Below are 6,000 nucleotides of genomic sequence, written 5' to 3'. Positions count from 1 at the left end.
GCGTGCTTTTAGCTTCAAGCGTCATGAGTCGGAATGACGACAAGAAATGCGACTATAGGCTGTATCTGGCACACAGCCGCATTGGTACTTGTAGTAGGTATACTGATTGATTAGGCTACTATTGTTACGTGTTTTAAAAAAAGCACTATACACGGTGGCCAAAAAATTAACTAAGTGTATTCCCGCTGCCAACGTGCAACTCCGAAATCGCGAGGAAAAATTTGGCTGTTTCATACATTTTGGCTGGTCTGTTTTCTATGGGAGGATACACTTTTTTCTTTCGCTATATGGGACCAACCCCATAGTAAAAGTTGTAAAGCTCAGTATAATCCTAAAACCGCCCCGGCTACGGGAATGGGAATGTACTTATTTTTTGGCCATCCTGTAGGTATTATCTCTCTTCGACCCGTCGGACGCTCTGAGCTATAGCTCCTAGGCGGAGCTCGGTCTTCAGTCTTCGCATTTGGACACTTGTACTTTGTACTACTGTTCGGCATTTAATCTTCCTGTCTAAGCTACTTTAAATCTTCTCGGGGCAGAGGTGTACGGTTGGAGCCGGTAAAGGTTTATTTGATGTTCATAAGCGCATTGTAATATGCCTACTTGAATAAACTATTTTTTATCTTTTCATCTTTATCTTTTTACTTTGCATAGTTGCAGAGATATAAGCCACCACGCCAGAAAACTTCATGTTACATCTGGTTTTTGATTGAGCCATTCGGGTTATTCAAGACGTTTCACTCACGTCACGTTTCATATACTTACAAAAAAAAAGTTGAAAATTGTGTGATGTACGGAACCCTTGAAACGCGAGTCCGAACTCGCACTTGACCAGTTTTTTTCTCAAATGTATGAATCTTGTATATTTATAAATCTACCTTTAATGTAGTTTAGTCATGTAAGCCTGACCTGTAATTTACTATCAATAAAATATGAGTATGAGTAAGCTAATATTGTATTCTGGCAGGTAAATTAGTTACCCTTTTTAATAGGATATCCTGAAATATTATCTCCATATAGAAGTGATTTAATTGATTTTATGTGTAGGTACATAACATAGGTATATCTATAATAATAATACCTACCTTTAAACGAGCATTCTTGTATATTTATTTATAAATATATATACTTCGGGGTTCTCGGAAACGGCTTTAACGATTTCGATGTAATTTGCTATATGGGGGTTCTCGGGGGCGATAAATGGAGCTAGGTCTTATCTCTGGGAAAACGTGCATTTTTGAGTTTTTGTGTTTTCCGAGCAAAGCTGGGTCTCCCAGATATCTAATTACAATTTAATCAACCAAATTAAAACCAAAGAAAACTCCAGAAACGTCAACATTTTGTTAAACTCGTCAGGCGCCTTACGGATTACGTAGCCAAAACCGGTTCTATCAAAACGTAGGTATTTTAATGGCTTTCCCTAATCTCTAAACTTGCTATGGTAAAACGATTCCAGTGTATCGAATCAATAATCTTCACCAAGCACGATAATATTGCACAGAAGAATTTACTTTAGACGCGAGTACATGTAGTCATTTATTTTGTTAATTAAGCACATTTTGAATACACAGTTTTACACAGACTTGACAGCCCGAGCGTTTACACAACCTACCTACTCCTTTTGTTCCTCCAAGGGTCACTTGCACTATTCCACTAACCCGGGGTTAACTAGTTAAACCATTAACCCAGTGTCAAATTGTACTGCTAACCATGGCTACTCCAGGTTTAACCGGTTAACCCCGGGCTAGTGAATGGTGCAAGTGGGCCTAAAAGATATTACAGTTTACATAATAAGATAAGCATATAATGCTATTTTTAGGGTTCCGTACCCAAAGGGTAAAACGGGACCCTATTACTAAGACTTCGCTGTCCGTCCGTCCGTCCGTCCGTCTGTCTATCACCAGGCTGTATCTCATGAACCGTGATAGCTAGACAGTTGAAATTTTCACAGATGATGTATTTCTGTTGCCGCTATAACAACAAATACTAAAAACAGAATAAAATAAAGATTTAAATGGGGCTCCCATACAATAAACGTGATTTTTTACCAAAGTTAAGCAACGTCGGGAGTGGTCAGTACTTGGATGGGTGACCGTTTTTTTTTTTGCTTTTTGTTTTTTTTTTTGCATTATGGTACGGAACCCTTCGTGCGCGAGTCCGACTCGCACTTGCCCGGTTTTTTACTTTTAGTATGGAAATCAGTCACATCATTTTATCACGGAAGTTTTAATCATTTTTTATCATTTTATTTGCGATAAAAAAGGTTATATACAAGTTGTTTCTGTAAAATTATACATTTTTAAGTCCCATCTTTCTTAACTGACTATGCAGCATGCAAATTTTAGTGTAATATATACCTAACTTAACCTACTTAAACTAGTTTAATACAAATTAATTATCAACAACAATAGAAATAAAAATACACTGTCAATTATGAAATAATAATATATCATGTATCTATCTCAAACAAAACCACTTCAATTAACATAATTTAAAAACTAGATTGTTGATTTACAAGGTATTCATTAATAGAATAAAATGTCAAAGACAGCAGCCATTGAAAAAGTGCTCTTTTAAATTTACTATTGGGCAATTCTCTTATGTTGTTGGGTAACTTATTAAATATATTAACACACATAGCATAACAATTTTTCTTAAAAGTGGCAGTTCTTTGCATTTTATTTATGACCAGCCTGTTAGTGTTCCTAGTATTTCTTAGGAATACTTCGTTGGCTGTTTTAAACAGGTCTATATTTAACTTAACTAAGTTGACAGTACTTTGCAACAGAGTAATGTTGCTGCAGTCGTCACCCGAATGTCACCTTTGTCATACCTTAGAAAGTTATTGAAAAGGCGAGCGAAGCGAGCGCGAAAATGTTTCGATATAAAAAACGCAATTTTACTTTTAGGCCGAACCAGGCCCGAATCCTGGCATTTTGGTGCTCCCCCCTGAACGTGGTGCCCTAAGCACGTGCTTGTTTTGCTTATTGGTTAATCCGGCACTGTTAACAATGTATTTTTTATGTGAAACGTGAGTGAAATCTAACACTTTAAACTCTCGCGTTTTGTACATATATTTAATTACACAAACGGGTCTACCGCGTTTGGACGCGCGTTTGGTTGGCGTTTGTGGGTTTGTTGGGACGTCAGTCTTTCCGTGACCACAGCTAGTGCAACTCAGCTGAAACGTCGGAATTAAAGGTAAAAACAATGAAATTATATCGCGGTAGACCCGTTTGTGTAATTAAATATGTGATTGAAATCTCTTTAAAAAATCCGTAGGGGTCGGATCTAAAACTGTAATTAAGTCCGACTCACGCTTGACTGTACATTTATAATAGGTTTTCCTGTCATCTATAGGTATAGACCTATTTTATGTATTTTTTTCAAAATTTTAGACTTAGTAGTTTCGGAGATAAAGGGGGGGGGGGGGCGGAATGGTCATTTTTTGCCTATTTTCTTGAATAACTTCTAAACTGTTTATTCGAAAATTATAAAAAAAATATATTTGAGATCCTTACAATAAGCTCTTTAATTTGATATGTAACATGATATAATTTGAATTTTTTTTTTTTAATTTTTTCATTTACCCCCCAAAAGTGGCCCCCATGTTTAAAATTAATTTGTTTACGTTACATGTCCATATTTGGGTCACAAACTTACATATGTGTACCAAATTTCAACTTGATTGGTGGAGAAAATCGGCTGTGACAGACGGACAGACAGACAGACAGACAGACTGACAGACAGACGCACGAGTGATCCTATAAGGGTTCCGTTTTTTCCTTTTGAGGTACGGAACCCTAAAAAGGACTATAACTATTAAAATCATTTAAATTAATTAAGGTAAATGTGTGGAAGACTGTCAGGTAAGACGACAAGCTCTTTCAATCCTTCAACTCTTGCACTTGTGCATTCTCTACTTACAGAAGTTTTGTAGAGCAGAATAAGCGAATCCATGTAGATGTAGTGTAGGGACGCTCGGCAGGAAACAGGTGGGCTGTCGATCACGTGTTGCGTTCATTCAGCCCAATTCCCTAGAGTTGGAGCTGCAGCTAGGTTACTGTCCCGGCGGCATTAAGTGCCACACCATTCTCCTCGAATCTTCTTGTTTTCCTGCAGAACAGAAGAACATCTTTAAGTTCGTTTTCTTTCAGTGTGTCTTTACCGAATGTATTATATCGCGGTGCCGCATACATGAATTACATGATAAGTTCGCCTTTGTACTAATGATGTGTGTTCTTTCATGTTTTATGTTTCTTTTTGTACAAGGACTATACCAAACAAATGTAAGAATATCCACAGATGGCTCAAAAACAAATGAAGGGACCGGATGTGGTGTCTTCTCGGAGGACCTGAACATATACATCTCAAAACCCCTGGGTTACACTGGGAACACAATACGGGATTCCAAGCTGAATGTGTAGGAATAATAGAAGCTTGCAAAGCGATAAAAAGACGAGAAGTAAACCAAGAAAATATACTAATACTGTCAGACAGTAAATCAGTACTGCAAGCACTAGGTAGCTACAAACTTACATCGGAACTCATACTTGAATGACATCGAGGCCTCACTGAAGTGAGCAAAGAAGGCAACAAAGTAACAGTATAATGGATAAAGGGGCATAGTGGATCAAGAGGAAACGATGCAGCGGATGAACTGGCCAGGAAAGGTTCAGAAACCAGCTTCACAATAAGTTGTTGTTGTTGTTGTTGTCCTAAGGCACCCCAGAGGTGCAAAGGGCCTTCACAAGCTCGCGCCACGCCTTCCTATCTTCAGCGACCACTCTGGCCTCGCTCCAGCTCAACCCGACCGCTCGTAGTTCATTTGTGACGGACTGCTGCCAAGAGTGTCACAATAAGTACTGTACTAAAATGAACACCTGTAGGCAGACCAAAGAACAAAACTACAAGCTTACACCAAAATATTACTAAAAACACCCAGACACGTTTTACGATTACAGTGAGTTTTTTAATATTCCACTAGTAATTTAATAATTAATACAGGCGTGACATTTGTATAGTACCGATATAAATTACATTCTCATTGTTAATAATAATTTCGATATATTGCAAATTTTAACGATTAATTTTATTTATATAATTTGGATTATGTTTACAGGTATATGCACATAGAATAGATTTAGAAGATGGGTGGACGACATCAAAGCCACAGCAGGAACCACATGGACGAGAGTTGCCAAGGATAGAGAGGAATGGAGAAGGTTGGAGGAGGCCTTTTGCCAATAAATGGCACACAGACAGAAAAAAACGCAAGAACTGTAGAAAATAATGCAATCTACTGTCTGAAATAAAGGATTATTATTATTATTATTATTTGTTACTCCTTTTTTGGAATCACGGGCCTGTAAATCCCGGTCTTTTGATAGGCTTGCGTGGGGATATAGATCCAACACGTAGAGGCCCTTTGGAGAGCTTTAATGTCATGTAGAACGCCTGCTGGAACCCGTTCACAGGTGCAACAATAGACACCCATGAACCGGTCTCAGCAGGCATTGGGATTATTGTAGAAAAAGAGAACAGTATACCGGTCTATGGATTGAAGTTTAGGTGGACTATGAGACTGGGCTATTGTAAAGAGGTCCGGACACCTGCCATAACAATGTTAACACCGTCATCGAGGCAGGCGGTGACTTGCCGCTGACTAGATGGGCCCCTGAAACTGCCGTCGTAAAGACGACCAGGAGCAACATCGGTGTGAGCGGCTCAGGGGTGTCGAGAGGTGTGCGCCGCTTTCTACCCAGTGGCTGTTACCAGCCACTGTGCCAACTCGCGTCTTATGCATCTTTCACTTCCACCCCTGGAGCATAATATAGCTCTTACGACTCCTCTCTGGACGGCCAATGAAGGCAAGCCAGAGCTGAGAGTCCTGCGGGTCCCCTTGGGGTTCCACTCCGACCGACGAAGACACGCCGGAGACGGAGACCCTGACCGACTCTCGGGAGCACTCGGGTCCGTGGGGTCGTTACTCCCCAACAG

The sequence above is a fragment of the Cydia fagiglandana genome, chromosome 22, assembly GCF_963556715.1.
Source record: "Cydia fagiglandana chromosome 22, ilCydFagi1.1, whole genome shotgun sequence".
Taxonomy (NCBI): Eukaryota; Metazoa; Arthropoda; class Insecta; order Lepidoptera; family Tortricidae; genus Cydia; species Cydia fagiglandana.
This window is presented reverse-complemented; position numbering follows the sequence as displayed.